A 27,588-nucleotide genomic window follows, 5' to 3' on the forward strand; every position below is an offset into this window, starting at 1 on the left:
TTCTTGTTTGGTTTATCAAAGATTAGGTGGTTGTAAAATGTTAGTTTCATTTCTTGGTTTTCAATTCGATTCCAAGTGTCTGTGTCTGTTTTTGTGCCAGTACCATGCTGTCTTGACCACTATGGCTTTGTAGTACAGACTAAAGTCTGGTATGCTGATGCCCCCAGCTTTATTTTTATTACTAAGAACTGCCTTAGCTATACAGGGTTTTTTCTGGTTCCATACAAAACGCAGAATCATTTTCTCCAAATCTTGAAAGTACGATGTTGGTATTTTGATAGGAATGGCATTGAATAGGTAGATTGCTTTGGGAAGTATAGACATTTTAACAATGTTGATTCTTCCCATCCATGAGCATGGTATGTTCTTCCATTTGTTAATATCCTCTGCTATTTCCTTTCTGAGGATTTCATAGTTTTCTTTATAGAGGTCCTTCACCTCCTTCATTAGGTATATTCCTAGGTATTTCATTTTCTTTGAAACTATGGTGAAGGGAGTTGTGTCCTTAATTAGCTTCTCATCTTGACTGTTATTGGTGTACACAAAGGCTACTAACTTGTGGACATTGATTTTATATCCTGAAACATTACAGTATTTTTTGATGACTTCTAGGAGTCTTGTGGTTGAGTCTTTGGGGTTCTCTAAGTATAAGATCATGTCGTCAGCAAAGAGAGAGAGTTTGACCTCCTCTGCTCCCATTTGGATTCCCTTTATTCCCTTGTCTTGCCTAATTGTATTGGCTAGAACTTCCAGCACTACGTTGAATAGTAAAGGTGACAGAGGACAACCTTGTCTGGTTCCAGTTCTAAGAGGAAAAGCTTTCAGTTTTACTCCATTTAGTAAAATATTGGCTGTGGGTTTGTCATAGATAGCTTCAATCAGTTTTAGAAATGTGCCACCTATGCCTATACTCTTCAGTGTTCTAATTAGAAAAGGATGCTGGATTTTATCAAATGCTTTTTTCTGCATCTATTGAGAGGATCATGTGATATTTCATGTGATCTGCATCTATTGAGAGGATCATGTGATCTTTCATGTGATCTGCATCTATTGAGAGGATCATGTGATCTTTCTGGCATGGATGTGGAGAGAAGGGAACACTTTTACACTGCTGGTGGGACTGCAAACTAGTACAACCTTTCTGGAAGGAAGTATGGAGAAACCTCAAAGCACTCAAGTTAGACCTCCCATTTGATCCTACAATCCCATTACTGGGCATCTACCCAGAAGGAAAAAAATCCTTTTATCATAAGGACACTTGTACTAGACTGTTTATTGCAGCTCAATTTACAATCGCCAAAATGTGGAAACAGCCTAAATGCCCACCAACCCAGGTATGGATTAACAAACTGTGGTATATGTATACCAGGGAATACTATTTAGCCATTAAAAAAAAAATGGAGACTTTACATCCTTCGTATTAACCTGGATGGACGTGGAAGACATTATTCTTAGTAAGCATCACAAGAATGGAGAAGCACGAATCCTATGTACTCAATTTTGATATGAGGACAGTTAATGACAATTATGGTTATGGGGGGGAAGCAGAAAGAGGGATGGAGGGAGGGGGGTGGGGCCTTGGTGTTTGTCACACTTTATGGGGTCAAGACATGATTGCAAGAGGGACTTTACCTAACAATTGCAATCAGTGTAACCTGGCTTATTGTACCCTCAATGAATCCCCAACAATAAAAAAAAAAAAAAAAAGAAGAAAAAAAGATTTTTTTAAATGCACAATTAAATAAAGGAACTTAAAGAAAAAAAAATTATCAAGTATTAAGGTAGCAGTAAGGACCAATTATATGTGAATGACTTATATTTCATTTTGTTTTGAAAATATGATTTAATAATTTAACTGATCTTTAGCTCTGATCTTCTAAAGACAGAGCTGAAGACAACTTTCAAAACTCTAAGGCCCACCTCAAACTCTAAATTTCACTCTCATTACCTGCATTATCGCCATCAGTTCTCCCTAATACATACTGCTTCTTCTATTAGCTTGTTTCCCATCTTCAGGAATCAAACCCCTTTCATTTACATGGATGGAGCTGGAACTTATCCTACTTAGTAAAGTATCTCAAGAATGGAAGAAAAAATATCCAATGTACTCAGAAGTATTATGAAACCAATTTACAATCACTCACACTTTCATATGAAGAATAGATCACAACTATGGCCCAAGATGAAGGAGGGAGGAGGAATGTTGGGAGCAGAAGGGGGAGGTCAGATCAAGGGAGAATGAATGGATCACAGCTATGGTGCATAATGCAAGGGTATATGTTGGATCTATTAGTATAGAGTATAAATGCCTTAACACAATAATTAAGTAAATGAGATGAGGTATATATTAAAAAAAGAATTTGCAGTAATCATAAAAGTAGTTTCTTTAAAAATATGTAGAAATGATAGGATAGTAAATTTTCATTTTTGGCTAGTAATTTTGGTTTGACATATAGTATTGATGAACAATCAATTTGTAGTTTTTTTTTAAATATTCCTTAGGTTTCCTTTGTTTGAAATACATGTTAAAATATTTACATCGTTATAACATTTTGCATTTTAAAAAAAGTTTAAACACTTTTTTTTCATCTGAAACTCAGAGCCTGGTGTATTCTCTTTATTTTATATAGATGCACACTGGGATAGGAGGAACTTAAGGAAATCACTTAAGAGCTCTTGGCTGTGGCCAAGGGAATTGCTAAGAAATCTCTGTGCCTATTTCATGAAGTGAGATTTGTGTTAGAGCATCCCAGGACTATTGGCTAAATCAGGAGCATTAAGAAAAAATAAATAAAAGGATAAGAACTTTGTTGAACATTTTGACTGTTTGTTTGGATTTTTAACAGGTTAATTGATTAGTTGGAGTGAAGTGGAAAGTGAAACAGCTGAGTACATCTGGTGTCACTTGATAAGAACAGCCACACTCAATTCCCTCCTAAGAGGGGAGGAACTGTCTTCTACTTGAAAGCTTAGTCATGCCCCACAGCCTCTGCTGCCTTGACTTCATTGATGGGAGTCTCTGATGGAGATAGTCTCTCTCCACTGACAGAAGGAAAAAGACGGGTTTGTGATTCCAGGAGGCCTTGAAGCTACTGAATAGCCTTGTTCTTTTCCTCCATCAGTATTTGCCGACTACTTCTGGGTGGGCAAAACTATGTGATGAGCCCCTTGTCTAAGAAACTCTCTTTCTCACTTCCATGACAAGACATCAAATAAAATTAACTCATGCATTCTACATAAAAGCCTATGCAGTGTATGTATATATATATCTTTTTCTTTAGGCACTTTCATAACACACACACACATATATGCACACACTTAAACAGAGACAAGTCTGTTGCCTGAACAGACGTTATTAACAGCACTATAGTCCTTTTGGCCTATTTCAAAAAGAAAAAAAATAAGTATTTAGATGACTGAGCTACTCTTCTAGATGAAGGCATAGTCTAGAACAGGTGTCCTCAAACTTTTTAAACAGGGGGCCAGTTCACTGTCCCTCAGACCGTTGGAGGGCCAGACTATAGTTAAAAAAAAAAAAAAAAAAAAACTATGAACAAATCCCTATGCACACTGCACATATCTTATTTTGAAGTAAAAGAACAAAACGGGAACAAATACAATCACATGGCCTCAAGTGGCCTGCGGGCCGCAGTTTGAGGACCCCTGTAAAAAGTAGAAGGAATAACAATCTAGACGGCACTTTGGCATTTTAATGTGCTTGATCACTTAGGAATCTTGTTAAAAGGTAGATTCTGAATGACTAGGTTTAAATCGAGGTCTGTTAAGTCTGTGTTTCTAAATGAGCTCCCATGTGATGGTAATGCTTCTGATTTTCAGACTGCACTTTGAGTAACAAGAGTCTGATTATAGAATAGTAGAATGAAAACAAAACAGAAATCTTTCACTCCCTAGCGTTTTTTTATTTTTATTTTTTGTTAAATCATAGCTGTGTACATTACATGTGAAACTTAGTAAATGTAGACTATAAATGTCTTAACACTCCCTAGAGTTTAAGTGCAAGTAAATTTTGCTTTCTCATTTTGTTTTCTTCTGGAAATCTTCAAAAGAAAAAAAAAATTGAATAACCCTTAAGGCCAAACTTAGCAGTTATCCCCCCCCCTTCCTGGACACTATATAACATTAAAAAAAATCATTTATGTGTAAGAAATGCTTAAGTGAGCATATTTATCTAGCATCTGTCTCGTAAATATTTACACTATACTAAACATCTATTATTGAGGGTATAGACTGAAGTTTTTTGTTCTGTAAATTCAATTGGATCCACAACATTGATACGGAATTTTGTTAGTGACATAGTTAGCCATTCAATCCTAGTGGTCCGCGTCAGGGATCTAAGGAGACATATTTATGGTAGGTGGGAGAAATATGCTACAGTGTTCAGTTATCTGTGTCTATCAGGCTCAGTCACTGTTGAAATGACAAGGGTAAACTGCCTCTTGGCCAGAAGTAGGAGAGAAGTAAATAAAAAAGCAGGCTGTCCTTTTCACAAGGCTAAAGCCTGGTACGGAAGCATACTAGAAGATATAGCAGATTTCCTGCATATTTTTGGTGATATAAAAGGCTATTGAAACAACACTCCATTAGGATTCTGCCAAATAAGCATTTCCCCTCATCTCTGCAATAATAATCAGTAAAGCTTTTATTACGCAGACCAAATCATTCATTAATGTAATAAATGTGTGTTTCCTAGAAGCAGCAAAACTGGAAAGAAATCTCTCTAACCTCAGGGTGTTATAACCATGGTTGCAGCTATGTAAGCAGCTGGGTATGGCTAAGTGAGGTAATGTTTATAACACATTATGCCTGAAGTGCAGCAGGAACTGAAGAGTTTGGGATGAAAGAGTGATGATCTTGAGAAAGATATAGTGTGCAAACTAATGCTTGAAAACTAGGCCTGACAGGGTGGAGAAGTATGATAAAGAGAAGTTGATTAATGAGCCACAAATAAAGAGTTTGACAGAAAAAAAAAAGGACATTACTTGATAGATCAATAGGGTGACTATAGTTTATAATAATATATGTTTCAAAATAGCTACAAGAGAAACATTCAAATATTTATAGCATAAGAAATTATAAATATTTAAGGTAGTGGATATCCCAATTATACTGGTTTTATCTTTACAAATTAAAAATGTGAAATTATATCATGTACCCCCCAAATATGTACATCTATGATGCATCCATAAGAAAGTAAATTGCCAAAATGAATGAGTTTTCCAAGTAGACACATTGAACTTGGAGGAGGAGAGTAGGAGAAGGCAGGAAAACTTCCTAAGCAGGGGAAGTAAGTATCCAAAAGGCAGGACTTCCTGGAGAGTGTGACTCGCTTAGGTATCTCTGTCTCTCAGAAGTGGTGAAATGTGAGTTGTGAGGGGAGAGTGAAGAGAAGCAATATTAGGCAGATACACAGCGCCACAATATGAAGAGTCCCCCATCCTTTAAAACTAGTTTAAATGTTATCTTTAAGTTGAATGGGGGAGTTAAAATTTGAGTTTGAAATGATTTTACGGTCTTATATTCATACAAATTGCATAGAGTTTCACTCATCTGCTAATCTGAATACATGCATAAACAACTTTTGTACATACACTTTTTAGACTAATTGGTCAGTATTTTAACATCAAAGTGTATCTAGTTTCTGCCTTTCTGTCTACGTTTTGCATGCATCTCTCCTCATGTAAAAGAATCTGAGGAAAGGCATCTTTTTTGCACCTCAACTCCATCTCTCTGTTCTCCTTGTTCCCTTGCTCTGGGAGTAGAAAGTGCCATGTGTTCCACTAGTATTTGCACCAACACCTTTTCCCACCCACCATGGATCACGATTGTAGTGTACGCGTTCCTTGCTTCTATGTCCTAAGAGTCCCAATGACATATAGAATCAGATAATTGAATTATCATTTGATCATATTGAAGTTCTGATCTGAACAGGGACAGAGGAGAGGAGAGGAGGGGAGAGATTGTGATTTCAATATTAGGAATGAGAAAATGAGATTCTGACTTGTTATTAAATGCCAGGGATAAGGGATGGTGGAGATTTGTAGAGTTTTAATAGTTATTGGCCAGCAGCATAGCCCTGAGTAATCTTCATTGAGCATTAGCAAACAAAGGATCTTCTTTACCAATCTTGGTTCGGCAGCTTTTAAAACGCATGCATTCTTCTTAGTAAAGTATCTCAAGAATAGAAGGAAAAGTACCCAAAGTACTCAGCCCTACTATGAAACTAATTTAGGGTTTTCGCATGAAAGCTATAACCCAGTTACAACCTAAGAATAGGGGGAAGGGGGAAAGGGAGGGGAGGGAGGGGGGAGGGGGGTAGAGGGAAGGAGATTGGTGGGATTACACAGTGGTGCATCTTACAAGGGTATATGTGAAACTTGGTAAATGGTCTGTAAAGCTAGTGAATGATCCCCCATGATCATATCAATGTACACAGCTATGATTTAATAAAAAGAAATAAAAAAATAAATAAATAAAACGCATGCATTGAAAAGATGCTCTAAGTTCAAACCAAATGTTAATTACAGGAAAAGCACATGTGGCTAGTTAGTTCCTATCATATGAACACCAGGATGTCTTTCTTTTTCTGAGGTGAGAGATTTGAGATATAAGGTACTCATGAAATATGAAACTACTGAAAAAGTGTTTTCTATATTTGTATCATAATTAAAGTAGTGACTGCTCCTTTTGTGAACATGAAATTTATTATAGAAGCACCTTTCCAGTTATATAAACACATTATAGTTTAGTAAAGGAACCTCATTAAATGTGGTACTCGCTAGGAATCTCTAAATTTAACCTGCAATGTTGGTAGAAATGAGCATATGTTTGGCTGCTTCTTCAAATCAACTCAAACGCTTTCATAGAAAGAGCTGTGATGAAAACATCCAATTTTATACTTTAGGTAAGAGAAATAACTTAGAAAATTGTTGTATTTTTATAATTGTAATAAATGAAGTATGCTGCCTGGTACATTTTTATTTTCTTTTAGGTATAGATGGTTCTTAAATAAGGAAACATCTATAGGCACCATGTTCTAGACCAGATCTCTAGAACTTTACTCATCTAGTTTAACTGACACTCTAGTATTGTACAGTCCAAAATTTGTTAAGAGTAGATTTCATGTTAAATGTTCTGATTATGATAGACAAATACAATGACAAAGGACCTTAAAGAAACTTTGCGAGGTGTTGCATATGTCTAATACCTTAATTGTGGGTATTTGAATATATCCAAACTCATCACATTGTACACATTCAGTATATGTAAGTTTTGTATATCATTTATATTTTATCACAGCTGTTAAAAAGAAACACCCAGAAAACAGCATATTCCCAAAAGATTTTTCAGATTAGCTGTGCTCTATTGGTCATAGACTAAGGATTTGGAGAAAGAAGGTGGGGCTGACTCAACAAACTGAGTATCTAGGCAGCAGCATGAAGAGTGAGCAGCTGTCTTGACCCTCTGCGCTGGAGAAATCAACAGAAAAAAGATCTTATGTGTATGAACTTACATACTGATTTGTGAAGCCTGTTTGTTCTATATCCCTTTGTTCACACACTTTCTTGACTTATGGTCAATGGCAATAGTCACTAGAAGAAATGGCCGCGGGAAACCCGGGAAATTTCTGATCTGTGTTTGCATCTGGGAAGTGCTAATAGCACAAGTTTACTGCACAGTTCGAACGTTTGATTTGGTTCTCCTGGTTCCAGAACAGGGCAGCCTGCAGGGAATATGAGACTTGGATCATGTTTTGTTCTCAGTTCATACCACCATTTATAAAATAGTTTTTTATTAAATTAGTGGCAAAGACCAGTTGTTCTCAGTGTCCCCAAATCCCTAATTGCTCGGGATGAAAATAGGACATGGGATCACTCTTGCTTCACTTGTTTTCTCACTCCACAATCAGTCGCATTCCCCTTTTCAATAAGACCCTGCTTCCCTTCACCCTACTTGAACTTCCCTACTAATTGTGGTTTGTTTCCAAAATCTAGAGCACTCTTAGCAAGGCATTTCTTCATTCCTTCTGATATATAAAGTTCGTGGAAGAGATACAAGGACTAGGAGAAATTGATCCATTCTACATAGTCAAAATGTCATATCTCAACTTCCTTGAAATTATACAGCTCCTTTTTTGTATGGCTCTTTCATACTGTGTTGTTTTTCTCAAGAATAATTTTGATTTCCACTTTTGTCAAGAAAACAATCTTAGTAATCTCTCTGTTTCCACTAGCTTTCAGTAGATAGCCTTATTTTACACTCTCTACTATTGATATTAACTGCCAGGCTCTTAATACATTAACTATTTTGAATATATACGAATGTAGGCATTATTATTAATTCAATTTTACAGATGAGGTAATACATATAAAAAGTTAATGAGGTTTGAAAAATGCTGTTTTTTAATATCTTCTTTAACATTCTTTGCAATTCTCTAGCTTCAAATCAAAGCAGTGAGGTTTACCACCCCAGGGAAGGAAGGAGGTTTGTACTAGCAAGAACAAATTAGATGTTGATCAGTTTTCAGTTTCAAAGCTGATTTTCTTGATTGCTTTAAATAATAGTGATAAAAGCCAAGTGTACTTGAAAGAGAAATAAATTTCAAAAATTCTTCCTGGTTCTTTTATGCTATATTGGGAGAGGATCACAGACTTTATTGTCATACTAAAAAATAAATTTTAGTGGCCAGTTTTGGTGACTTAGGCCTGTAATAATAGTTCCTAGCATTCTGGGAAGCCAAAGTGCATGGATTGCTTGAGCTCAGGAGTTCGAGACTATCCTGTGCAAGAGTGAGACCCCAACTCTACTAAAAACAGAAACACTAGGGGTGCTTGTAGTCCCAAGCTACTCAGGAGACTGAGGCAAGAGGATTAGTTGAGTTTAGCAGTTTAAAGTTTCTGTGAGCTATGGTGCTGCCATGGTACTCTATCCAGGGAAACAGACTCTAGTCTCAAAAATTTATATCTTAGAAATATGAGAATAGGGGAGAAAATCCTCCAGTTTTCATTAAAATGAACGATGGGAATACACATGTAAGTATTAACCTGCTTTTTCTGACTCCATCTCTTCACCTGAGTTTCAGAGAAGACAGAAGGGACTGTCAAGGACAAGAAATCTCTTATCCCACCTTCTGTTTGGAATTTTGACATGAATCCACTTGCATGTTGTCCTGCTGTATTATGGAGCAGACATGGCTATGTGAAGGGAGCAGATAAAAGACCTATTTGACCCACCCAGGTCTTTCTTGGCTCTTCACTGATGGTAAATAACCTATAAATCCTAGGCAGCATGGGTGTAAGTGGGGTGGGCCATATACATGGCTATTAGCCTAGTCTGATACCAATGGAGCTTAGGGCTAAAAGGAAATCAGAGTATATTGGGATTTCAGTGGAATCAATCAGCAGATGGAAATGGGCGATTCAACAGGAGTGTGGCATAAATTAGAACATAGACCATGTGTTACATCATCATTGGATTTAGCAGCAGAATACAGAAGTCTATGGAATCACTTCTATCACAACTCAGGAGAGACTTTCAAAGGTCCTAAGGATGCTGAGGAGATAGCAGTGGCTCCCCTGCCCTCTTCAGATACAAACGTTTGTACTCCATATATGTCCACCATTTCTTCACTTGCCTAGCTAGCATCTTAAAGAGAAGTGGAAGTGTCAATACCTGTGAAAGGATGAGTATTTAACTGCACTATCTCAGTAGGTAGCCAAATGAGAATCTATCTAGCAACCCTCAACATTATATTACCATTGTCCCTTTTAGAAGGCTAGGCGTTAACAAGAATAGTACATTTAGTCATGGCAAATAAAGAAGACATTTTTCCTTTCACGTCCATAGTGTGGGTAAATACTTCTTAAGAATGAAAACCCACTATCCTATAAGCTCTAAGACCAAGGACCGTGACTCTTGTTCACTGTCTATAGCAGTGTCCACTTTGCCACTCACTACCTACTTTTAGGATGTGAAGGTAAATGGAGGGACTTGTGATTTTTCTCAATATTATATACTGACTCCCACCTGTGTACTGATCACTCTGAGAAGTGTGATGAATACAGAAGTGAAAACACAGACAAACTTCAGCAGATAAGCTACTGAGTAAATAATGCAGTTTACTCTTTCAATTTCCTTTGAAGTTTCTAGTATATCAAGGGCCTTAAGATAGTTAAAAGTGACTTGAAAATTTAATTTTAAATTTAAAATAAAAGTATCAGAGAAAAAAGTGTTTAAATTCAAATCTGTATGTGCAAACGTGTGTGTTTGTGTGTGTATTTAGAAATGAGAAATTTTCCTGTCTGCATAATTTAAAGAATTTAGTATGTTCTTTAGAATGTGGACAAATGTTTCATATCTAAGACTTTTTCCTCTGTGTGTCAATTCCACACCTGCTCACATTCTTCTAAAATTGGGGGGATTTCATTCATTTGATGATAATTGATTTGAATATTTCTTAAGTTAGTTCTTACAAAGATATAATTTCAAGTTTAAAGTCCCATCTTTAATTTTTTTTATCAATGTGATATAAGCATGGGATAATTAACTTGGGTCAATTTGACTTTTTTCTTATTTCTGAAAGTGTATTCACCCATTTTTTTGTACCAAGAGTATATAAAAATTTGAATAAGATTACCTTCAATTATTATCATGGCATTGATCACTGACACACAATAAAGTCTCTGTAAAAGGCAAAACAAAACAAATGTTTTTGTTCTAATTGTAACACTATGGAAACTTTAGTTTTTTTTCTACATAATATTGATAAGAAGAAGTTACTTCAGTAAGATTATAAATATTATTAGAAATATCTATAAAAATTGTCTTTATACATCTGAAAATTTAAATAGTATATCTTATTTTAATTTTTTTTTAAGTTCTCATGTAAATACTAAACTAAAATTCATGCTTGAATTTACCTTTGGCCTTAGAAACTACTCTTTAAATTGCTTTTTATAATTACATGTAAATACATGCTGTATATTATTAGAAATAAATTATATGTAATTGTACATGCGTATTTCAGATTTATATCATTCTTTACCCAAATCCATATGAAATATATAAAGGCAAATACTATGACTTATGAATATAATTGGAGTGACTCAATTAGTATTAAAACTCCATTGTGTAACAATGGAAAATGAATTCATTGGTTTTTATTTTGTCATTATTTAAAGCCATTTAAATAAAAACATTTCTAAATACAAAACTTTAATTAGAGGTATTTCTCTTGAAATATTGAGAAGTAAACAGGTGATTTCTAGGAATATTTTATATAGTGTCAAATTTTTCTTAGTATTTCAATAATCTAAAAATTTTCTTTTTCATTTTGGCCAAAAGGTGAGGCTAAGTTAATTTTTGCAATCTTTCACATTGTTTTATATTTCTCCTGTGCTTTTAAAATAATCAATTTCTCTTTTTCTAAACTAATATATAATACATTGTATGTTCCTCAGGGAATTTAGGGTCAACATTGATTTATGTGTGCCCTGCTTTATCTCTCTTAATTGCAGGTCAATTTGCAGTTCATAGAGATTATTTCTAATCATCACGCTCATTATTAAATATAAATTTATTTTAGCAAAATGAATGTCTTTCCTTATAATGGCAGAACAAGTTTTATATATCATCTTAGGGTCTGTGAAAATATTGATACTCTTATGATAGGTATTGTAGTGGACTGAGGAGTAGACACTATTGGGGGGCACCTTAGCTCACAAAGACTTCCCCTAGTTCCATACCGGTGTTTCTCGCCTGCCCCTTTGTCCTTCAGATTTTCTGACCATGGCTAAATGCTCCAATGCTCATCAAGCTAAATCAGTCATATATTCCTACTGAGATATTTGCACAGACATGAAACTCCAGGTGCAACTGTCTTCCTTCTCTAAGAGCCATGGGCAAGGATCCCTCACTCCCTCTAACTATTGCCTCCAGACTTGCCTACTTATTTAGGATTCATTGATCATCTCTTCAATTCTTTGAATTATCCTACTATACTTTCAAATGTTTTTTTTGGTTAAGTCAGATAAAGTTCATTTTTGAGTCAAAACCAAAGAAGTTCTTAAAGTTCTGTAGGTAAGAAATTTGACAGAGGTAGCACATAAAATCCAAATGTCTGCAGAACTATGTTCCCTTGGGAATTTGTTGCTACCTTCTAGTAGACAGTCCCATTCTTTATGGCTCTTTTCCTCCATCTTTAAAGCCAGCAATATCTACTAGAGTCTGTCATGTTTCAAATTATTCCTCCACTCCTCCTGTCATCCTGTCTTTCTCAATACAGTCACAACAAGTTTTCCATTGTTAAAGATCTGTAGAATTAGATTGAGCCCATAAGGATAATCCAATATATTATAACTCCTCATCTTAAGGTCTTTAAAGCAACCACATCTTTGGTCAGGTAAGGGAACATATCCTTGATATTGGAATATTGACATCCTTATGATAAATGTTACTAGTACATTCACATTAGGGATCCACTGTAATCACTACCTCTTATGAGTAGGGTACATATTTCTCATTTTAAACTAATTGAAACATTAGTGGCAAATTTTTATTTAATACTATGTATACTTTTTTCAGATTTATTTGATTTTTAACAAATGTCCTTTTTCTGTTTCAGGATAATACGGTAGATAACATGTTACATTTAATTCTCATACCTTCTTCAATGACTCTTGGCTATGACAGTTTCTCTGACTTTTTGGTTTGATGACCTTGACAGTTTTGAAGAGCACTGGCAGAATGTCACTTCATACTAATATTAAAGAGCAAGGATTATGCTCACGTATATGTAGAAAGTCATTCTCCAAATCCTCGAGGAAGAGTTATCTAAATTATTTGCAATAGAGGTTTGTTTTCCCCCCATTTATATATTTATTAAATCATACATTTTTATAAGGATAGTCTCAGGGATACTAATTTTAGACTGTAGCTCATAATTCAATACCAATTTGTTTATTTTGGTGTTCTAATCATTTTTAATTTATTTTGATATTAGGATAATGCTGATTTCATAGAAAGTGTTAGCAAGTATTTCCTCTGCTTTTTTTCTGGAAGACATTGTGGACACCGTATTATTTTCTTAAATGTTTGTTAGAATTTATCATTGAAATCATCAGAGCTTGATGTTTTCTTTTTCTGGAGGGTTTTTAATTATTGTTCAGTTTCTTCAATACATTTTTCACTATCTTACCTGTGTGTGTGTGTTATACAGTGGACTAAGTCTTTTAAGGAATATGTGGGCATCAAATTAATTATATATTCATTTTATTATAGTTATCCTCTTAACATCATTCATAAGGGTAGTAAAGAACCCCTTTTCATTTCTCTTATTGTTAATTTATATGTTTTCTCTTTCTTGCTTTTCATGGTTAGTAAATCTAGAAGTCTACAAATTTTACTAATCTTTTCAAAGAATCATGTTTAATTTTATTTGTTTGCTACTGTTTTTCTAACTTCAATTTTAAATTCCATTCTAATGATTACTATTTTTTTTCCTGTTTGTCATGGGCATAAATTGCTCTTGTCTTTCTAGATTTGCAAGTCTTAAAGCTCTCTTACAAGAAAAAACTTTAGGTGATTTACTTTAGATATATTTTTCTTTTTCAGTATTATAAATTTACTACTAAGCCCCATTTCTGTTGTATCCAAAATTTTAGTAAGTTGAGTTTTTAGTTTTGCATAGTTTAAAATAGTTTTTAATTTTTTTGAGATTCTTTGACATTATTTTGACCTATGTTGTTAAATTTCCAAATAGCTGAGACTTTTCCAGCTATCTTTCTGTTATTGATTTCTGGTTAAATTCATACATGGTCTGAGAACTTACTTTATTTAATTTCTAGCCTTCTTGAATTTGTTAAGGTATATATTGTGACTCAGAAGTTGTTTCTTTTGGAGACTGTGCCATGTGGGCTTGAAAGCAATATGGATTTTGTTGGAAAAAAAATAGCCTATAAATGTCAATTAGATCCAGTAGATTGATGGCATTGCTCACATATTCTATGTTCTTACAGATTTCTGCCTATCATATCTGTCAACTACTGGCAGACCAATTTTTCTATTATATGATAGTAAATTTTTCTATTTCTCATTTTAATTCTTTAAGTTTTCTTTTTCCTTCATGCATTTTGATACTCTATCATTAGGCATATACATGTTTAGGATTGTTATGTAGTCTTTTGGAATTGACCCATTTATCAAATGTTCTGCCCCTCTTTATCCTTGATAATCTTTCTTATTCTGACATCTATTTTTTCTAGAATTACTATAGCTGGCATTCCTTTAATTAGTTTTAGTATAGTCCATATTTCTTTTAAACTTTACTCTTAAGCCATCTATGTCTTTCTTCACATTTTAAATTAGTTTCTTGAGGAGACTATGTAGTCTTGTCTTGTTATATTTTTACGTACCATGAGAGTGTCTTTCAGTAGTTACATATAACTCTTCACATTTAAAGGGTTTATTCATATAGGTGGGTCAATATTAACCATGTTTCAATCGTTTCTACTTGTTGATTTCTTTCTTTGTTTCTACCCCACTCTTTTTATGCTTTCTCTGATTGCAATTGAGCATTTTATATACTTGCATTTTATCTCCTCCTTTGTATATTAATTATACCTCTTAAGAATGTTTAGTTGCTCTAGACTTAACAATTTACATTTATGACTAGCATATCTCCACCTTGAAATAACAGTTTAATTTTCATGTATTGTCAAGGTATCTTGCAAGTGGTCATTCCCACTTCCTTCCTCTTACACCTTGCAATTTTGCAATCATAGTCACATCTCCATACAAGTGATTTCAACCAATGCATACACATCTATGCCAACCAATGTGTAGTTACTATACTGGTTTAGAGTGTTGTCAACTGGATTAAGGATAAAAAATAGAAAATTTTTATTTTAATTTCAGTATTTATTCTCCAGTATTCTCCCTTTCATAGAAGAGATCCAAATTTGTGAGCCACATCATTTCTATCTGCCTGAATAAAGTATTTAACATTTATTGCAAATAGTTCTGTTGGTGACCAGTTCATGCATATTACTTTCTCTGACAAAGTATTTCCCTTCACTTTTTGAGAATAATTTTACTGTATATAGGATTGTAGGATTTTGTTGTTGTTGTTTTTGCTTTTAACATTTTCAATATTTTATTTTACCCTCTTCTTGTTTACATGGTTTCTAGGGAGAAGTATGCTATAATTCTTATCACTTTGCCTCTATAAATACAATTTCTTCCCCCTCTGATTTGTCTCACAATTTTCTTTCTGCCCCAGGTTGTCTGCAATTTGAATAGAATTTGTCTAGATGTAGGGTTTTTTTTAATTTTATTTTTATCATGCTTGATGTTCTGTATATGGTTTGATGTTTTCATCAATTTTGGAAAATTATTAGCCTTTATTACTATAAATATTTGTTTTGCTTTTTTCTTTACTCTTCCCCTTCTAGTATTCCAATTACTCATGTTATAACTTTTGAAATGGTCGCACATCTCATGTTTGTTTTTTTTTGTTGTTGTTGTTGTTTGTTTTGTTTACATCTGTTTTTCCTCTTTCTATCACTTGGTTGACCTCTTTCCAAGCTTTCTCCTTCTCTTCGCTGTTGTATTCAGGCTACTGATGAATCGCTGATGGAATTCTTCCCTTCTATTCCAGTTTTGTTATTTCTTCTCATTTCCTGAGACATTATTTCTTAGAATTTTCATCTCTTTGCTTACATTATCCATCTGTTCTTGTGTGGTGTCTACTTTTTCCAGCAGAGCCCTTAAGTTCATCATAGTTATATTAAATTGCATTCCATACTTCCAACATCTGTGCTGTTTCTTAGTCTGATCCTGCTGCTATATTTGTCTTTTGGAACTATTTTTTTTTCTTTCTTTTTGGTATTCCAAAAAGAGGGTTTTTGTTGTTGTTGCTGGTGTTGATAGCTGAATATGCTTTATGGGTCATAGAAATAATGTAAATAGACTGTTAGCATAAGAATTTATTTTAATTTGGCTAGGAATTGGGCTAGCTTTAATGTTTGCTACATCTTTATGTGCCAGAGGCCTCAAATTTATTTCTGTCTTTGTTTTTTCTCCTATATTGGTTTGGGGCTTCCCTGAGTACTTCTATTCAGAGAGAGTCTGCATCTTCTATCCCTTGTAGTTATAATTCACTGTGATTGTTTTGGAGCCCTTTTAATGTGGTGGTAAGATGTGGGGGAAGACAATGTTCCATAATCTTATGAGTAAACCTCCAGTTCTTTCTTAGTGGGGTTTTATCTCTGGGCTTTGACCTCCACAAATAAATGTGTCTCTCTCTGAAATAGCTTCCCTCTATGCCTAGTTAAGACAAAAAAGCTAGAAACAGTGAGAGGGGGAGCAATGTCCCTTCCCCCAGCTGAGATTAGGCTTTGCTCATTCTTTTTCCTTTAAGTGTGCAACTTTGATATGATGAGATCTCTGGGAACACCTGCTAAGGATTACTTTTCTCTCCCTGACAGAACCAGAAGTCAAGGTGATAACACTTATTCAAAGATCCTCACTTTAAAAACTTGGAGACGAAGATGATAAACATATGGGGTCTGTGTGTGATGGTGGCTTCAAAGACTTTCTCACTTTAAGGGTAGTTTGTTTAGCTTCCAACAGTTAGTCAAAATTACCATTTACATTTTTCTGCCACTTTACTGCTTCAGCCATTTCTTCCCTTGATAAGAACATCAGCAGATCTGCCCTGTGACTCTCTGGTGTGCATCTCTCTCCATATCTGTGTGTGGAAGTTTGTCTTGCAACATCTGTTCTCTGATGAGTCAAAGGACAGTCACTGGTTTTAACATTTTCCAGCTTTACCTTGTTGTAAGGATGAAAGTTGTAGTGTGGCTGTTACATCAAATTGTCATAAACTGGGGTAGCTTACTTACAACAGAGATTTATTTCTCCCGGTTCTGCAGGCTGAAAAGTCCAAGATCAATACGTCTGGGTGCAGTGTCTCATTAGGGCCCATTTTCTGATTTATAGACTCATAAATGACAGCTTTATCTATGTCTTCACATGGTGGGAGAGGCAGGGTTAGCTCTCTGAGGTCTCCTTAATAAGGGCACTAAATCAGTTCACAAAGGCAGATTCCTCCCAAAGTTCCCATCTCCAAACACCATCATATTTGGGGAAATAGATTTTTAACTAGTTTGGGGTGGGGATTGTACAAACATTCAGACCATAGCAGAAGTCACGTCTGCCAATTTCTAAACACGTTGGAGTTTAATCTGGAAGTCAAATTACTATAAAGATCTGTGGGTACATGTATTTTAATTCAGATTTTTTTTTTCAGTGAAAAAAATGTCTTTTTGAGTTAAAAGAATTGGGTTTGGGACTGTGACACATTAATTACCCTCCAATGTCATTGCAAGTCACTGACCTCATTATCTTAATTTTTATCTTCATCTATTAAATTAACATTTGCCAGGGGCCATCCCTGACGTAAGAGAAGAGGGTTATCATTCAGTAACCCATTAATAAATGTTCCCCATAATAAAATAAAATTAGGCTCCAAAGATTTCATTCCAAATAATTTTATTGCTTTTTATTAATTTGTTGGTAATACAGCAAATATCTCACCCTTATTGTTCATTCTATTCAATACATTATCCAAATATGTAGAAAATATCTTCTCCTTTACTTTGGGTAAATAATGAAATCATTTTTCTCCAAATGAGAATCTTTAGAGAACTATTCTATGAAATGTTTCTTGGTCAGTTTTCATATTTGTTTGCCATGCCTTCTTTTTGCTTCATTTTGTGTCTTTGTATGTTACTATTTTTTTCTGATTTAAACTACACTGATACAGGTTTTCTATTCTTTGCTGGTCTGACAGTTTTATGTTCTTCTTTTATGTTTCTGGCAGTTATCTTCATGTTTTTTGTGATCTGCACTTCCTATACAAATATCTGTGTTAAGTATTATTTACTTCCAGTTTATAAGGTCAGTAAAATATTGTAAGCTCAATCTACTTACTCTTTCTTTTTCTGGCAATATTTTCTACAATTTTTATTCCATTACATTTTTATTCCCTTCCTAACTTACTCTCTTCTTTTTTGTTTCTCTCTCTCTCATTTCAATAAACACATAATTATACTTATATAACATTTTATTAGCTCAGTATTTTACATTTTTTGGCTTTATTTTCTAAAGTACATTTTTGAAGTTTTTTAAGTGAAGGATTAGTGGAAAAAAACTCTCTTAATTTTTGTCTAAAAATATTTTACTTCACTTTCATTCTTGATTTACAGACAAGTTGAATATAGAATCCTCTGTTTATTACTATTTCCCCTTGAGACTCTAAAGAGATACTTTCATCATTTTATTGTTGTTTAATGAGAGTCAAATCCTAATGTATTTATGTTAGATATGTCATCTGACTTTTTTTGGCTATTGATCTTAGTGTACTATAATTTTTCCATAGTATATCTTTTGGTTCCTATTTATACAAAATAATACTTCGCTTTTTACACCCCAATACTTAAGACTTTAATCATTTGGGACATTTCTTTTCTTAGTTCTTATTTTATGAGGACTAGCTATCTCCTATTCTCTTTTTGGTATAAACTTTCCAATTATTTATGTCTCTAATCTTCTCTTATAAGGACCCATCTCTTTATGTGTCTGTATCTCTGTTTCATGTTCTGTCCGAATACAAACTCATTCAATTCTCATTCAATTTCTTCTCAGTTTCATGTATTCTGTTATTTATCTTGTACGATGAGAACTTCTAATTTTAATGGCACTAAATAATTATTTTTTGAAGTTTTTCTAATTTGGACTTAATTGAAGTAGGTCTTTTTGTTTATTTATGATTCTTTATTCTTTCAGGATTTTTTCTATTATATTTTTATGTTGTAGAATACCTTTTTACATATATTTAATAATAATTCTTAAACACTGTTTCCTTACCTGCAGTTTGCAGACTATAAAATCTCCTGGCTCTCCTTTCCAGTGATTTTTATTCAATAATTTGTAGTGGTTAATTCCTAAACAGTAGTGTTTCATTGTGATACTGTCCAGGATAGTATTTAGGTAGGATTTTTATGTGCCCTGAACTGTGAAATCTAATATCTCATCATACAAGTGATTGCTGTTGTCTGAAGTCCTAGAAGTTTCTATGGTGCTGAACTGGACATATGTTAATTTCTCTGCGAAGGATACCATGCTGCTGGGGAAGTAAGTATTTTTACCTCATATTTGTATATGTCACAAGGTTCAGCATAACTTCTCTTCTGATGTTATGGGAAACAATTCTTCCAAAATTTCATATGCTAGTTTGTGTGTTCCCCTATTCTGTTTTCTTCTAAACAATGAACCTTTTTTTGCCATGATCTTCCTAACTTTTATATAAAGTCTCCCAAAGCAACAGAACTGTCATTTTATTTTGTCTCTTCATACATACTAGTTTCTTTTTCTTTTTTTTTTTTTTTAAAAAAACTTTTATACATTAAGAGGATACACGTGCAGATTTATTACATGGATCTATGGCTTAATGGTGAAGTCTTGGATTCTTGCACACTCCTCACTCAATTATCACACATAATAGACTTTAGACAATTTCTCATTCCATGAACCTCTGCATTACCTCAGCTTCCTTCACTACTGAATCTTCAGTATCTGTTATTTCACTTTCTATGGCCATGTGTACTCATTTTTGTCAATACTTCTTTGAAAACCTCCATAGTGCTTCCCTGAAGACTGTACTAACTTAAATTATCACCACACTGTATAGGTTTACTCTTTTCTGCACATCTGCATCAACAGCTATTCTTACCTGACTTTTTAATAACGGCCATTCTCACTACTGTGAAATCCCAACTCACTGTGGTTTTATTCACTTCTCTCTGATGATTAGTTATGTTAAGCATTTTTTCACATTTATTACCCATTTGTATTTTTGAAAAAATGTGTGTTCCATCTTTCATCTACTTTGTGTTGGAATTGTTGTTGTCGTTGTTGTATTGTTTGAGTTTCTTCCACATTCTGGGAATCGGTGTTCATTTAATATGCTTTGTTTTCAAATATTATGTGCAATTCTGTAAGTTGTCTGTGTACTCCATTGATTATTTATTATCCAGAGACTTTTTAATTTACTTAAATCCCTTATTTGTCAGTTTTTGTTTTAATTGAATTTACTTTTGAGGGTTTCTTCATAAGTTCTTTCCTTCAGCAATGTTCAGAAGACTTATTAATAGGTTTTATTCTATAGTTTTATAGTTTTAGACCATACGTTTAAGCCCTTAATCCATACGGAGTTAATTTGTGTCTCTGGTTAAAGGTATCAGTCCAGTTTTATTTTTTATATGGTTTTGCAGTTTTCCCAGAATCCCTTAGTAAATCAAATTTCCTGTGTCTCGTGTTTGGTTTTGTCTACTTTGTCAAAGATCAGTGGGTGGTAGACATGTGACTTTATTTCTGGAGTCACTATTATGTTCCAAAGATTTATGTATCTGTTTTAATACCAGTACCAGGATGTCTTTGTTACTATAAGCTTGTAGCATAAATTGAAGTCAGGTAATTTGATGCCTCCAGCTTTATTTTTTTTCTTTAGGATTTCTTGGGCTATTTGGGCTCATTTTTGGTTCCATGTATATTTTATAGTTGTTTTTCTAATTCTCTAAACAATAATATTGATATTTTGAGGAAAATGCATTGAATCTGTAGATGGCTTTCAGCAATATAGTCATTTTCACAATATTGGTTCTTCAGTTCATAAGTATGCATGTTTTTCCATTTGTTTGCATCATCTAATGATTGCTTTCATTAGTGTTATATAGTTTTCCTAGTAGGGACACTGAATCTCCTTGGTGAAAAATAGTCTGAGGCACTTCTTTTTTTAGCTATTGAAAAATATTGAAATTCAGTTTATGATTTGGTTCTCTGCTTGTTTGTTATTGGAGTATAGAAATGTTACAAGTTTGGTATATTGATTTTGCATTTGTAATATTTCACTAATTCACTTATCATATCTAGGAATCTTTTATAAGATTCTTTATGTTGTTCTCGGTACAAGACCAAATCACCAGGAAACATAAATTGACTTATTTTCAAATTTGGATGCCCTTTATTTATTTATTTTGCCTAATTGCTCTACTAGGGTTTCCAGTATTACATTGAGTAGGTATGGTTACAATGAGCATATTGTCTTATTCCAATTCTTAGAGGGAATGCTTTCAGCATAACCCTATTCAGTAGTATTGCATTGACTATGGGTTGTCATATACAGATTTTACTATTTTGAGTTATGTTCTTTTTATGCTTAGTTAAGAGTTTTCATCATTAAGAGCGCTGAATTTTGTCAATTTTTTTTCTATATCTCTTGTACTGATCACTGTTGTTTTTGTTTTTAATTCTGTTTATGTGAAGAATCATATTTATAGATTTGGATGTTAAACTATCTTTGGGGATGAAATTCCCTTGATCATGATGGATTAACTTTTTTTTTTTTTTTTTTTTTTGTAGAGACAGAGTCTCACTCTATGGCCCTTGGTAGAGTGCCGTGGCATCACACAGCTTACAGCAACCTCCAGCTCCTGGGCTTAAGCGATTCTCTTGCCTCAGCCTCCCGAGTAGCTGGGACTACAGGTGCCCGCCACAGCACCCAGCTATTTTTTTGTTGCAGTTTGGCCGGGGCTGGATTTGAACCCGCCACCCTCGGCATACTTTTTATATGCTGTTTAATGTGTTTTGTTATTGCTTTGTTGTGGATTTTTTCATCTATTTTCATCAGGAATTCTATTCCATAGTATTTTTTGTTGATGCTGCCTTTTTGCATGTCTTTGGTAGATGGGTGATACTTGCTGGGTAGAATAAGTTAGAGAGGATTCCCTTCTCTTCCATTTTTTGGTTCAGTTTCAGTAAAGACTGGTACCATTTCTTCTTTTTGTGTTTGGTAAAATTCAGCTGTAATCCTTCTGGTTCTGGGATTCCTTCTTTATTACTCATTCAATCTCACTATGCATTATTGATCTGTTCGGGATTTGTATTTCTTCCTGGTTCAATCTTGGGAGGTTGAATGCTTACAAGGAGTTTCCACTTCCTTTAGGATTTTTTCCTGATGGATTTATAGATGTTTCTAGTAGTTCTCAGCCAGGATGGCTGAGGACTCAGGAAGCTTATCTTGTTCCCCAGTGTTGCATCCTTGTGCTAGCAGGTTTTGTACTGGAGAGTGCAGTGTAGCCTCCAGTCCAGTAGGAGATGCTGGCTGTTAAAAGTTAGCCACAGCCAACCAGTAGTTCTATGCTTGATCTGTGTTCATGGGAAAGGCTCATCAGTGTCTCAGGCAGTGGGCTAATTTGAGAGATGCACAGTGTCCTGAGCTTGACTCTCAGTCCCAGAGGGGATTTGAGTTGGACAGGGCAGAGTCTCCCTCAGGTTCATTTAGGTTAGGCACATTGGGGAATGGCATAAGTGCTGTATGATTTCCTCAGTTATAAATAACCTCCGTGTTCCCAAAGGACAGATGAAGTAATAATCTACTGTGAAGCTGAGCAAGCTCAGGGCCTCCTGAGTGGTTGGGATGTTGTGGGGAATTGTGATGGTGGATTGTCAGAGGAAAGTTTGTCTCCTACCCAAGCAACATTTGATTGTGTCAGCAGAAGTTTTAAAGGGCTGACTGATGTCCCAGACAGTAGATGGCATTTGCAGGAGTGAGGCAGCTGCTGTGATGGTCGTGGCATTTATGTTTGGCCTTTGTGAATAAGGAAAATGACCGGCAGGTCCCAGGTGATGTGCACAGCTGTAAAATTCCAGGGCTCCCTATCTCATGTTTTGTCACCTGGGCAGGCAGGGGAGAACAAAGCTGTATAGGGGATGCCGATGGTGCAGACACACTTGTGTTCAGGATACTCAAGTGTTGATACAAGTGTCCCCTACAGATGAACCTGCTCAGGTTCTTGGGGCAAAGTTCCAGGGAGGAATGGGAGTGCCATGCCAAGGAGCTTGTGTTGTGGAAGAGAGAGAGTCTGGGCCCCACAGCTTACCAGGTGCAAGAGGGGTTTGCCTGGCTTCTGCCACCTTGACCTAGCAGGTCTCTGAGCATTGGCAGCAGACCACAATAGCTAGGCAAGTCCTATTCTATCTGTGCTCAGGTGGCATGTCTGTCACTGGCCATAAGATTCTTCAGGACGCACCCTTCCCAGAACTTTCCTTTCTTTAACAGATATTAAAAAATATTTAGTGGAAATGTTCGTATGATAATTTAATTTCAAATATTGCTTAAAGTTGATATTACCTTACAAAAACAAAGAAATAGCAAGTATCATTCAATTATTTAGGTAGAAATTACCTTTTGGAATTACTAAAGAATTATTTTACCTAGTGATATAATTTAGGCTGAATAATCTTGACATTACTAATTTGGCCCAAATTCCATTTTTTAACTTCAAAAACAGCATTTAGTTATAGCATGTGTAAAAGTATGCAAATAAATATATAAAATGTGTACATATTTCAAGCCTATTTGGTAAAAATGTATATAGTGCATATATATCTATATAAATCAAACAATGAGTATCTTATTTCAAAGAAAATATTATTAAAAACTTCAGTTTTATTTCAGTGAATTTCAAGGAATAATTAAAGATACATTATTTAGAATATAAAATTTGTTATAAAATGTATCTATTATAAGAACATATAATTATTGCTGTGTGACTATCAACTATTAATAATTGTACTTATTTATGGGTAAAAAGAAAAATTTTAATGTTGCATAAATACTAAGTTATAAATGCTGTGTGAATTCTCTGACAGTTTTGAGCACAATGATTCACTGTTAAAAAATTTGGGATGTTATTGAATTTTGACTTTAAAGAGAACCTCTAAAGAGGTTTTCTTCCATATCATCAAGTTTCTAGGAATATTTAAGGGCATGTAATTTTGGATAACATTTCAATATTTGCAATATCTCTATTTTGTTAGAATAGTTTACTTTAATGTTCATTATTGATGTTTTGTATTCTCTTAATGAGGGATTGAAAAAAGCAGCACATAATTGGAATTCTCTGTAGAGTGGGCTTCAAACACTAATTATACATGTTCACTTTCCAGACATGTAGAATTTAAAATCTCTGTGTCACTTAATTTATAATGTAAGCTATTTAAACTTTTTAAAAAGTACTAGGTTAAAAATAAATGAATGAGATGATTAAATTAAAAAGCTCTGCACAGCCGAGGAAATAATCAACAGAGCAAAGAGACAGTCTACAGAATGGTAGAAAATATTTGCAAGCTAAATGTCTGATAAAGGACATAAACAGAATCTACATAGAACTCAGGTAAACCATTAAGAAAAGTCAAATAACGCTTTCAAAAAATGGGCAAACTATATGAACAGAAACTTTTCAAAGGAAGATACAGATGGCCAAACAACATTTGAGAAAATTCTCTGTATCACTAATCATCAGGCGATGCAAATTAAAACCAAAGCAAGAGAACACCTTATTCCTGTGAGAAAGGCTTTTATTAAAAAGTTTAAAAATAGGGCGGCACCTGTGGCTCAAGGAGTAGGGCGCCGGTCCCATATGCCGGAGGTGGCGGGTTCAAACCTAGCCCCGGCCAAAAAACAAAAAAAAAAAAAAAAAAAAGTTTAAAAATAGTGGATGTCAGGATGGATGGAAAGAGAAAGAAACGCTACTACACTTTGGGTAGGACTGTATGTTAGTGCAACCTCAGTAGAAAACAGTACGGAGATGACTTAAAGAACTAAAAGTAGATAGCATTTGATACAGAAATCCCACTACTGGCTATTTACAGAAAGGAAAAAATGCACAAAAATATATATATTAGGTCCATTTACTGAACGTGTATTTGGATAAAACATTCTTCTAATTCTAGTTTCCCAATGTTCCTTTTGCATGATTTTGCTCTGTGAATCAGTGTCAATTTCTTTCTGATTGTTGTAATTCAATATTTTGGTTTTAAATAGCATCCGTAAATGGAAAATTTTTACTTTTAAAGTAATGAAGTTAATATTCTAAACTTTATATTTTATATACAAAACAAGATTTTATAAAATTGTAACTTCTTACTAGACTACATTGGTGTTTTACTGTTCATATAAGCATGTAATTGTTTATATATTGGTTTCATATAAGTATGGATTACATTGGACATTTAGTTTTTTCCATTTTGTGATACTTTACTAAGAAAAATGTGTTCCAACTCCATCTAGGTAAATATAAAAGACATAAAGTCTCCATCTTTTTTCATGGCTGAATAGTATTCCATGGTATACACATACCGCAGTTTGTTGATCCATTCATGGGTTGATGGGCAAATGGGAGCAGGAAGGGGAGGAAGCGGGGAAACAATTGGCAGAAGGACGGAGGGCATGTGGTGGGATCTCACCTACTGTGCACATTGTGAGGGTGTATAACACGTTTCCTAGGTGAGGTGCTCTTTTACAACTGAAAATTTACCCTGGAAGTGAGATCAATGTAATGTAAAAATTTCTACCCTCATATTTATTTGAAATTTTTAAAAAAGGGGAAAAAAACATATGTGTATGGAACTAGAAAAAATTATAACTTCTTAATGTTGTCTTTGAAAACTAAACATGAATATTTAGTATTCATTACGTTGAAATATTCCAGAATGCAATTTCCTTCTGCTACATATTACTATAGAATGTCATTAAATACAGCAATAGTTTTGGTTAATTAAAATTTATTTCAGTATGCATTTCTTCAAACTTTAAGAATTAAAACAAAATAATCTTCTTTTTACATAAACACTGCCATAATATCTAAATTTTTAAGTAGATATATTTATTTGAAACCAAACAGCAATAAAGTCATATTTATTGGGGGGAAACAACAGATATTAGATTTCTCTTAGGTGTGTAAATCATTAATATATTGCTGTAATTAGTCTGACATTCAAAAACATTATATTATGGAAATATATAAGCTTGATGGCATAAAATGGAATATTTCATACTCTCAAATGACCTGTGGGTATGAAAAGACTCATCATATCTAAAATGTTTCTGGTATAAAAATATTGTAACATAATATGCTTTAATGATGTATTTTTTTTTTTTTTTGTCTATGAGGGCAAATCTCATTTAAATGAGATTATAAACTGTGGTAAATAAGACAAGATCATGATTTTAGAAAATTTATGATGGTTGCCATAATTCATAAGATTTAAAGAATACATCAGTAAGTTGTAGTCCTGTCAATGTTTTATGTTTTTTTTTTTTTGTTTTTTGTTTTTTTTGCCTTACTAGTGGGAAGGTGTGGTTGCGAGCTAGGTGTATGTTATTAGCAGCTCAGCACTTGAAGGAGCCCAATGTCACAAAGTGGAATATTCTAGAACACTAGTAGGTTATTTGGGAAGTTTAAATGAAATGTTACTGTCATTTATGCTTTCAAAAACTTTAAGAAGACATTAACTGTGTTATTAAAAATGTAGAGAAAATACAATTTTTATTTTTTTCGCTTTGACTGTAGGACTTACATGAGTAATAAAAATAGAAGAAGCAGATGAGTCAATTGTTAGTGTAAGTAATTAACAGAATGAAGTTTGTGGACAAATTAAAGCAGGAAATGTAGGTGGGAAATATAATTATTGCAAGGAGAGTGAGAGAAAAAAGGTGAATTATCACACAATTAGGTATTATAATCAAGTCATTGCACCAAACATTAATAATTGTAGAGTAAAATAATTTTTTACTTTTAGGTGATTTCAATTATTATACTTAAAGAAATATTGCTGGGCTGGGCACGGTGGCTCATGCCTGTATTCCTAGCTCTCTGGGAGGCTGAGGCTGTTGGATCTCCTGAGCTCAGGAGTTGAAGACCACATGAGGAAAAGTAAGACCTTGTTTCTAAAAATAGCTGGGCATGGTAGTGGGTGCCTGTTGTCCCAGGTATTGGGAGGCTGAATCAAGGGGATCCCTTGAACCCAGAATTTACTCTACTCAGGGTGACAAATAAATAAATAAATATATAAATAATAAAAGAAAGAAATATTGCACTAGATTGATGATATTTTTCTACTTCATGTTTGTGTTTAACTGTTGTTTCAATTCTTTAGATGAGTTTATTGTTGATTTTAGATATTCTTTCTATATCTGTAGTATAGTCATTTGTCTCACAGTAATGTCAAATAATATTCCAATATGAGTCACTGAAATCACTATATCAAACATGTTTTAACAAAAGTGTATGACAGCTTGTTCTTTGTTACTATTGTATTTCTATTATACATAAAATACTTGAATTTCAGTTTTGCATTAATGACAACTAGTGATTTCTTTGTGGACTGAATATACTATATGAAACTATAACAAACTTAATATATACATTATGCAACTTCAAGATGAAAATTATAATAGGTTTTAACAAGCTGGATCTTTTTCCAAAGAACTTTATGTTGCAATGGCTATTCAATTTTTTTTTCATTTCTCATAAAACAAAATATACCACTGTGACATGCAGTATGTCTTCTAATATCTTGAGGCAAACTGGCTGACAGATGTATTATTCTCCCATAAAGAAGTGGAGCCCTACATGGTATGTGCAGCTGCATTACCCATGCTGGACG

This window comes from Nycticebus coucang, chromosome 8 (assembly GCF_027406575.1).
Source record: "Nycticebus coucang isolate mNycCou1 chromosome 8, mNycCou1.pri, whole genome shotgun sequence".
NCBI lineage: Eukaryota > Metazoa > Chordata > Mammalia > Primates > Lorisidae > Nycticebus > Nycticebus coucang.